We start from the raw sequence: 9,998 nt of genomic DNA, 5'->3' as shown, positions 1-9,998 counted from the left end.
ACTCCAGGTTCCTATGAGCTTCTAATGTAGTGCCATCAGATGATCTAGCACTGGATACTGTGACCAGATTTTAATGCAGCACTCTGTGTATTTTAATTATGACATATATAAGCATTTTAAATCCACACAACATTCACTGCAGCTGTTTCAATATGTTACTTTGTTTTTTACTCACAGTTAGATGAAGGTGCTAAGTTTGGAAAATTGAGAGTGCAGGGTGCGCTTGTCCTTCAGTAATTTTCCCAAAATACAAAGAAGCCTTGTTCGATTCAGTTTGTACAAAAAAATTAGAACTTTTTTTGTCGTCTTTGTGATTTTTTCATTCAAATTTACTGAATGCTGTCATTGCGACCTGCATGAGAAAATGAAAACACATCTACCAAACCACTCTGCTGCTAGGCAAATTCATGCTGTATTGATTTTCAGCTGTTTAAGTTTTTAGGTGGTTAAGTAAACAAGCATGTTTGACCACTGTGCAGAGAGAGGCCAGTAAATCACTTCGATGAAGAGCAGCTGATAACTGGTTCAACTGGATCAGGTTTTTTGCTAAGTTAATGAATGTAATTGGCCATTTATGGGTAGATGCATATAAAGATGTCACTTCTGAAATAATTGATGCGTTCCTACATTTTGACAGTGATTCTCTATGAATCTTCATAATCAGTTTGTCATTGCCTTTACCGTACAGAACAAATGTACATCTTTTAAAAACTAGCTAGGAGGCTGGGATGCTGGGACATTTATCACTACTTATAATCTCTAAAATTAGAATCAGGTCACCTCATCAACTGTAAATGATTAGAACATTGTTAGATTTGGGGTTTTGGAGGAGGGTGTTGGATTTAAACCTCATTTAGTTCTGATCTGGATTGTTGAAGTGAGTGGTATCATCATAGCGAGATCTTACAATTGGAGAACATGTAAAACTGTCAATATGGCCAGGTCAGGCCATCCTAGCAAGTTCGGCCCAAGAGCAGACCACAAGGTGCGTAAATAAGTCTCCAACAATCCTAAAAAGTCATCACGGGACCTACAGGTAGCTCTTGTCGAAGTACATGCATCTACAAGAATTGATCCTTCAGAAAGGGAATGCACAAGTCTGATTTTCATAGGAGGTGTGCAAGGAGGAAACACTTACTGTCAAAAAAACAGAGTAAGACCAAAGTTTGCCAGAAAACACCTGGACAGAAACAACTAGACCAAAACAGAGGACTTCAAAGTTGAAGTTGGGCACAGTAACAGAAGACATGTGGTGCAATGCAAACACACAACAAAAGACCCTCAAACCAACTGTGAAGCCTAGAGGGGAAATGTCATGGTTTGGGGCTGCTTTGCTACAGCAAACCTGTCCATCATAGGATCCACTATGAATTCCTTATTTTATTAGTGTAACAGCACAGAATGAGTCAGACGCTCACGGTAAAAATGATCAAGAGAGGCTTTACTGATGGAGACGTAAAACAGGCTCGGGGGTCAAAACCAAAAAGCTTAGCCAGAAAACACACATAACAATGGGCAAACAGTCCAAAGGGCAAGGCAAAAGGGCAATTTCCAGAATCCAGGCTAAAAGGTCAAAAACCAGTGAGATAACCAAAGGCAGACAATCAAAGGGTTACGCAAAAAGACAGAGTCGGGAAAAACAGGCAAAATGGTCATAAACAGAAAAGCAGATACACAATAGAACGCTCAGTAGGCTGATAATGATACAATACTTCACAACCTATCTAAGCTAAAGCCCGGCCTATCTAAGCTAAACCAAAGACATCACATGACCTCTGAAACAGGTGGACCGAATTAGTATTCAGGAGAGTAAGAGCGCTGAGTGGAGCATGAAGGCAGGTCAGAGGTTGCAGGAGTCATGTGATCTCCCTGAGGATTTTTTCACAAGACTGTATGCACACTGTATGAAAAGAAAATCACATTTTTTGTGTGTTTACATGCACATAACACAGCATTTAATCAGACAATGTGCATTTTATGTATTTACATCTGTCCATTATCTGCCTGTCCAAGATGCAGTAGGAGGCTCTATTGATATGAGCTGATATTTGAGATTAGATGTTACACTGGTGAAGAGAACAGCTCACTTTCTTGAAATAATAGATCTGATTTCATTTGTCAGCTTATTACCCCATCATTCGTTATAGGTGAATCAGGCAGAAGAGGGGAAATAGGCACTGTGCAGGGGGTCTCAGTAATAAATGCTGGGGACTTATCATTTACTGTTGTTATGTTCTTCAGGTGCCTTTAAACCAAAGTCTGAGAACTGGCAGTTATGGTTTGATTTTAATAGTATTTTTCATTCAGAAGTCATTTTGGGAGGCTAAACAGCCTCAGTGTGAAGATGTGAATGGATCCTATGAGGTGATCTTGTGTTTTTATTTTCAGTTCTGAGGAATTTCCTGATCATAGTAGCAGTGAGCTGCCTTTTTGCTGTGGTGCTGGTTCTGTTCTCATTGAGATATTTCTGCAAAAGGAAAGGTGATAATTTTTTATTTCTCCAGCTGCATGTACACTCTTGCATACTTCAATGTGCAGAACAGTGGGACTCCACAACTGGGTGACACTGAAGCACACTTAAAAATTGCACTTACTTTTTCAAATGTGTACATCAGGTCCACATGAATAAAATATAATACATCAACTTAATTCTTGACAAAAGTAAACTAAAAAAATAAATAGATGTATTTTGATGATTTTATTCTTATAGAAATCAGCTTTTATCCCCTTAAAATCCAAGACTTATTACATGCTGTACCTTGTTATTCAGTAACTGCAGGGACTTCCGTGCAAAGTGGTTCAGATATTCTTAGGTTATGGAAGTGTGTAAAAAAAACTTTGGGCCTGCTGGTGGGCTCTGGCTATTTAAGGAGTTCCATCTTAAGTGAAGCCGCAGTCATATCCTGGTATGTAAATAGGCCTTTTACAAACCCATTTCCAAAAAAGTTGGGACGCTGTGCAAAATGTAAATATAAACAAAATGATATGTAAATCATTTAAACCCTATATTTCATTGAAAATATTACAAAGACAACATATCAAATGAAACTTGAGAAATTTTATTGGTTTTTGAGAAATATTTGCCCATTTTGAATTTGATGCCAACAACACGTTCCAACAAAAGGTTGGTAAAGTTGTGTAATGCTAATAAAAGTCACCTGGTGGTTATTTGGCAACAGTTCACCATCATGATTGGGTATAAAAAAACATCCCAGAGAGGCTGAGGCTTTCAGAAGTAAAGATGAGGAGAGGTTCACCACTCTCTGAAAGACTGCACAATCAAATAGTGCAACAATTCAAGAATAACGTTTCTCAACGTAAAACAGCAAAGAACTTTTGCTTTTCATCATCTACAGTTAATAATATCATTAAAAGATTGAGAGAAATCTCTGTATGTAAGAGATAAGGGCAAAAACCAGTATTTGCTGCCCGTGATCTTTGGGCCCTCAGACAGCACTGCATTAAAACCAGACATGATTCTGTAGTGGAAATCACTGCATGGGCTCAGAAACACTTCTGAAAACCACTGTCTGTGAAAATAGTTCATCACTGCATCCACAAATGCAAGTTAAAACTCTAAAACGCAAAGAAGAAACCAAATATAAACAGATTCCAGAAACACTGCCGCCTTCTCTGGGCCCGAGCTCATTTAAAACAGACTGAGGGGAAGTGGAAAAGTGTCCTGTGTTCCGGCAAAGCAACATTTGAATTTCATTTTGGAAATCATGGACACTGTGTCCTCCGGGCTAAAGACCACTCAGCTTGTTATCAGTGCACAGTTCAAAAGCCAGTATTCATGATTGTCTGGGGGGACATTAGCGCACATGGCATGGGTGATGTGCACATCTGTGAAGGCATCATTAATGCTGAACGATATATACATGTTTTGGCAACATATGCTGCCATCCAGACGACGTCTTTTTCAGGGAAGGCCTTGATTATTTCAGCAAGATGATGTAAAACCACATTCTGCATGTATTACAGCAGCATTGCTCCATATTAAAAGAGTCCGGGTGCTAAACTGACCTGCCTGCAGTCCAGACCTGTCACCACTGATAACATTTGGCGCATTATGAAACAAAAATTTCAACAAAGGAGACCCCGAACTGATGAGCAGCTGAAATCCTGTATCAAGAAAGAACAGGAAAACATTTCACTTTCTAAACTACAGCAGTGTCTCCTCAGTTCCTAAATGCTTACAGAGTGTTGTTAAAGAAGAGGTGATGAAACACAGTGGTAAACAGGCCCCCGTCCCAACTTTTTTGGAACGTGTTGTAGTCATCAAATTCAAAATGGGCAAATATTTTTGAAAATTTTGTTCAACATTTGATATGTTGTCTTTGTAATATTTTCCTTTAAAAATATGATTTACATGATTTGTTCATCATTGCATTCTATTTTTATTTACATTCTGCACAGCGTCCCAACTTTTTTGGAATTGGGGTTGTAAATGTTGTGACATTTAAGGTGGAATGGGAAATTCCATTAGTCTCTTATGTGCATCCCATACACTCGCCCTCCTGACCTTCAGACAGCTGGAATGTGGAAAATATTACAGTTGTTCACACTTAAGTAGCATTTTGACTGTTATACCAGTTCCCTCTCCTAATTCTATACAACTTTAAAAAATTAAAGACACTAAATGGGTCTTGGCTTGGATGTGTGGTTCTAGATACAGAACATTTACATTAAATGGAGTTTGTTTCAACTATGGAAATGTCCTTCACATTCACACAACTCTTTAAAAAAAAACATCTATTCATTTAGACCTTCTTTTAAGATTAAGTGGTTATTCTGTGGTGGCGCTTCAAAGAATGCTTTTGGTATCTTTGACCTTTTTTTTAAAGAGCGATATCTGCAGTGTGATTTCTGCTCTGTGTCTCAGCTGTGAATGCTGTTAAGTGGAATCAGGAGCATTTCTACTACTCTGTTGAGGACATTGTGCCAGTCACACAATTTGGTGAGTTTAATATCAACATATTTTTTTCATATCCTTACTAATGGTGCACTTGAGCAATGGAGCACAGTGTATAGACATAGACCCAAATTATTATGGCGGAATTGGCAATATTTTAAATTTAATTATAATGAGTTATAAAGTTATCACAGAGTGCATAATAAATGTACAAATTATTTATTTAATTGGTGATGTTGTTGATCAGTGTGAGTGACCACAGTATCTAAACTAGCCTGCCAGTTGCTCTGATTCTTCAGTGGAGAATTTGGTTGCTGTTGACAGTAAATTATGAGTAAAATCAAAAGCTTCATGTTGGAAATGAGTCAAGTGGCATTTTTATGTTGTGTATCTCAATGATAATATTCAGCAAATGATTCAGTCAGTCATGCTGTATTTATCTATTAGCAGGTGACCAACAAAACACAAAGGAAAACGTCTACCACCTGGCAACCTTTCCAGGGGTCCAAATCACAGGTAAATCTATTGTAATACTACCAGTTTATGCTCAGCTTTGCATTCATTATTTGCATTTATTATTATACAACCAACCATACAATTACAGCTTATTTCAGAACCTGGAATGTTTTTCAGTATTTTGGCTTGTTTATTCGAGGTCTGCTGTGTACTATACCAACGTCAGAACGTCAATTTGTACAAAACTTGAAACTAATAATCATGACAAATGAAGGAGTTCTGATAAACTCTGTCATCCTATCATTTTTCTTCTGTCTGTGAAAAAAAGGCCCCTGTCTGATGCATTTGACCTCATTGGGCTAATTCATGCTCGCATTCTGGCTATATTATTTTCATGCTTTTTTCTTGCATTTTTTGTTCTTTGGTAAAAAATATCCATGTTTTTCTCATGCAACCTAAATGATCACCAGTTTAGAAAAATACTTCTGACACCTGTCCATTCACTGCTGTTAATTTCATTGTTATTAAAATATTTATTCATTTATCTGTCCAGGCAGTCACTGGTTCTGGTTGTCTAAATATAAAAAGGTGCAGGACAGACCGAGTAAAATGAAAGAGAGAAAGTAATACGCATATCTTATTCTCTTAAAAAAATTCTTATTACTGTTTCCTCTAAAGCTCCTTTCAGACATTTCAGGCATTTCTACCTGTGAATTTAATGGTAGTGTAATTAGAAGGCGTTTAATGTGAACGTAAGACAAAGACGAATGATCACAGTAATATTCACCTGAATCTGTTTGGAAAATATCACTTTGTGAACTTAGTCCTGATTTGATCTAATCAATTCAAAATTGGCATTTGGACATGAATAATCATAAAAAACATGTTGATTTCTTTGCCCACCATAGTTTCATCTTTGGATACTCTAAATTAAATCACTAAAACTCTACTGTTATTATAACTCCTGCACAAAGGCCTTCAACAGCAAAGCATCACATTTGTGATTCATTTGATTTTATAGCTGTTTTTCAGTTGTAGTGATAAAGTTGTGTGAGTATATTTCTGTACATGATTCAGATGTTAACGCTGCGGGTGTCACATCCTGTTTACCAGTAACACCATTAAAAATATATTTTAAAACTTGCGAATGACGCCAAGCTCAAGCATTACAAGTAAAAATATTCCTTGAACGTAAAAAGGGCTTAAGTTACTCTGCTCTTAGCTTTGTTTATTTCATGGGACATATATATAATATCTGTATATTTTTTTTAATAATGGATCAAGAAATGGGTCAATTCGTTTTTGCTTCTGTTATTGTCAGTGGGAGAAAAAAGAATCAAGAAATAGTTTAATAGTTTCACAAACTAATAATAAAATCAAATAACAAATTAACAACCGTCCAACAAAGGGTCATATTTTATTTATCCAAATGTAAAATTTCTATCACTTCAAATGTAAATAAACATGCAGAGAGCACTTATGGTGGGCAGGAGCCTGTTGTTCTGGGATATTGTTAGGCTATAGGCTATTATTTTTTGTATAGGTGTTTGTGTGTAATGTGTATAGCTTTGCTCAATCTGTAAAACAATGAAACAATTTGGGGAAGAAACTGGACTTCCAACATATAACGGGGGGCTTCTTGCTTGCCTTCGCATGCACACACACACTTCAGTCAGGCATATGGACACTAGATCACACTCACGATTTTGGTTGTTTCTGTCTGTTAGGAACGGTTAATCCTTCCTTTTCCTTCACAACAAACAGCACAACAGGACCTAAAGCCAAACATGGAGTTTAGTTTAGTTTAATGTAATGAAGATGCTGGTTGTTGGTGCAGCGCTAGGAGGATTGAATGCCTTTCAGTCGTAATGATAAGTAGCAACAACAACAGTAAACCACAGTTTTTTTTTTGTTTTTTTTTACGGGGGGACGGCTGAGCTTTACATTACACACCACATATGCTCCTTTCCCAAAACTGGAGCCAGTGACTGCCGCTATAGTATTATTAGACCACTATGAGCACAGCATAGTGCACAGCTCACAGCTTTAATTCTCAAGTCTGGAGCAACAACACACTTTCTATAACACAGTTATATATAGTTATAACCTCTGATGACATAACATTACATTGACATAACATTTTTCTCATTATTGGGCTCTGTGGGTTTCATTTCTCTTGCTGTTAAATGGTGGGAGGAATGTTGGGGAAATTTGGATAAGTAAAATACGACCCTTTACTCCTTTGTCAATAGTTTATTATCTGATTTCATGATTAATTTGTGAAACTGTAAAATAAGGCAATTTCTTAATTTTTTCACAGACAATAACAGAACTAAAAACAAGAATTTCCTGTTTTTCACTACTGGATTTTTACATGAAAATTACCAAAAGATACACAGACCAGATAGTTAAGAGCTTTTTATTATTTATTATTGATGTGGGACTTATTATTATTGATGTTGGACTTACATATTCCTATATATATATATATATATATATATATATATATATATATTCCTGTTTAAACAGGCAGTTTGGACACAAATTGAGCAAACATCTATATATTTTTGTCTTTGCTATGTTCTTTACATATCAAAATAAACACATCAGCAGCACTTTATCATGTGAAAGGAACACAATGGGTTAAACGGCAGAAACAGACACATTCTTATGTCAGCATTAAGGGTATTTAAAGCACTTCTGTTTTGGAGAAGCAAAGCATCATAAAAAGGATTATACAATACATATTTCTTCATAAACATGCTGACAATATATTATCTGTCTCCAGTGACGGAATGTAAGAAATAGTCAAATAGATTTGCAACATTCTAATACTGGCACCTCAAAAGGTTCACTGAGTACTCGAGTTTGCCTTCACTCCCCGAATGAAAAGACATTTCTGTCCTCAGTGTTACCTTCACTAATATGTTGGCGCATCATTCACTGAAAAGATAAAACTTGTCACCATCGACTGCTGCACCAGTTAGTTCTAGTGTTAGTGTTAGCTAATTAGCTCATTTTAAATACCAGCCTACATCACTCAACCTTCTAAACCTTCTGATTTAACTCAAAATGACCAAAATATTTCATTGCTATTGCTTAATAAAACAATGTTTTCACAAATAATCTGTTTGTTAAAATTTTGTTATTTATAATTTAGCCTTCAACACCAGTGCAGCAGTTTACCCTCAGTGTAATATGAGTAAGAACTAGGACATATTAATATCAGTCAAAGCCCTTTTTCCTTTCTTCCCAATGTTTATGAACTCTTATGGATCCTTAAATATTGCTGTATTAAGTCTTGTTTTGAAAGCTGTTGTATTGTCTCTGTCTGAAGGAAATTAAACCAATCAAACTTTGTTCCTTTTTCTCTGCTTCATCCAGACACCCAGCAGAGTGCGTACGAGGCCATATATCCCCTGAAAGAACAGTCAACACCACAGGTAAACAAAAGAAATCACTACAGTCTCTTCTGACTGTTTATCCTTTAGATAATTCTAATTATTCAACAAAACTACATGATTTCTGAGAAGTGTAGATCAGATGGAACAAATACAATGTTTTCAAAATGTTGTTTTTTAGGTTTTGAAGAGTTAAATTAAGTATTGTTATTTCCAGGAAGGAAACCAGGAAGGAGTTGAACAGCTATATGCTCGTGTCATAAAGCCAAAAGAATAAACTCTGGACTTTGCTCTGACGTCAGTACTGCTCTATTCCAACCTCCTGTTTTACTGTGTTGTTCTGTTGTCTAACTGGTTGTAACTTTCAGAGTTATTACAGAGGCTACAGAGTTGTGTAAAATGGTACACAGTGCTCAAATTTCTCTTTTGTATCAGTATCTAAAATTCACAGCTTCCTGTTAGATCTAATAACATTCAGAATATTGACTCTTTTATTTCTGTTTCAACTCACTGTTATTTTGAATTAGATGTTGTTTGTGTGCATAAACACCAAACATGACTCACCTTATCAGCTAACTATTAATACAACCAGGAAACTTCAGTCATACAAGAAACCTGTGGACATTCACAGCTTTTTTTTATATAGGGTATATGAGGACTTCTTAGTAAGTCTCTTAATATTTTCATTTTATAAATGCAGGTCACTGTATTTAGTTGTTAAGTTTCAGTAGATAATCAGATATCTGAAAAATATTAATATGTTTCTTTTTGTTGTTAGATTTTTATCCTGGTAAATATTATTTTTGTTTTATTTTTTCTTATAATACTATTATTTGTTTTAATCACTGATTGTAATTAGCACTTTGTAAACTCTTTCTCTTTCCCACTTTTCTAAAAAGCAATATAAATAAAATCTATTCTTATTTCAGGCAGGTCTTGTGTGCTCTTATTTCTTGGGTGTATCAAGAGTTGTACAGTCACAGCTCATATAGAGCTATAGAATCCAGGGGCCGAATTACAGAAATGTCTTAAGTCTGAAATCTTATCTGTTTAGTCTCCATGACAACTTTGGTTAGCACTGAATTTAGGACAGAAGCTATTACAGAATAATAGTTCTTAAGTTCAGAATCTTATCCATTTATATCAGATAAGAAAACAGTATTACAGAAACATCTGAACTAGACTAAACCTCCTAAATACTGTCCTAACTTTAAAATAAACCCTAG

At 35.9% G+C, this 9,998-nt stretch overlaps 1 long non-coding RNA gene across 2 annotated transcripts; it reads left to right on the top strand.

The window, feature by feature from the left end:
- The first annotated feature begins 2,387 nt into the window (after positions 1-2,387).
- LOC118802892 lies at positions 2,388-9,359 on the top strand. 2 transcript variants are annotated; one of them, XR_005006794.1, is made up of 5 exons: positions 2,388-2,481; positions 4,886-4,960; positions 5,366-5,431; positions 8,756-8,814; positions 8,990-9,359. It is a non-coding gene; the product is annotated as an uncharacterized LOC118802892 (long non-coding RNA). The 2 variants fall into 2 exon arrangements; XR_005006793.1 differs by having other exon boundaries at positions 5,363-5,431.
- The last annotated feature ends 639 nt before the right edge of the window (positions 9,360-9,998 follow it).

Source organism: Colossoma macropomum, unplaced genomic scaffold (genome assembly GCF_904425465.1).
Source record: "Colossoma macropomum unplaced genomic scaffold, Colossoma_macropomum, whole genome shotgun sequence".
Classification (NCBI taxonomy): domain Eukaryota; kingdom Metazoa; phylum Chordata; class Actinopteri; order Characiformes; family Serrasalmidae; genus Colossoma; species Colossoma macropomum.
Note: the sequence above shows the minus strand (reverse complement) of the source record. Positions and strands in the feature narration are given on the sequence as shown.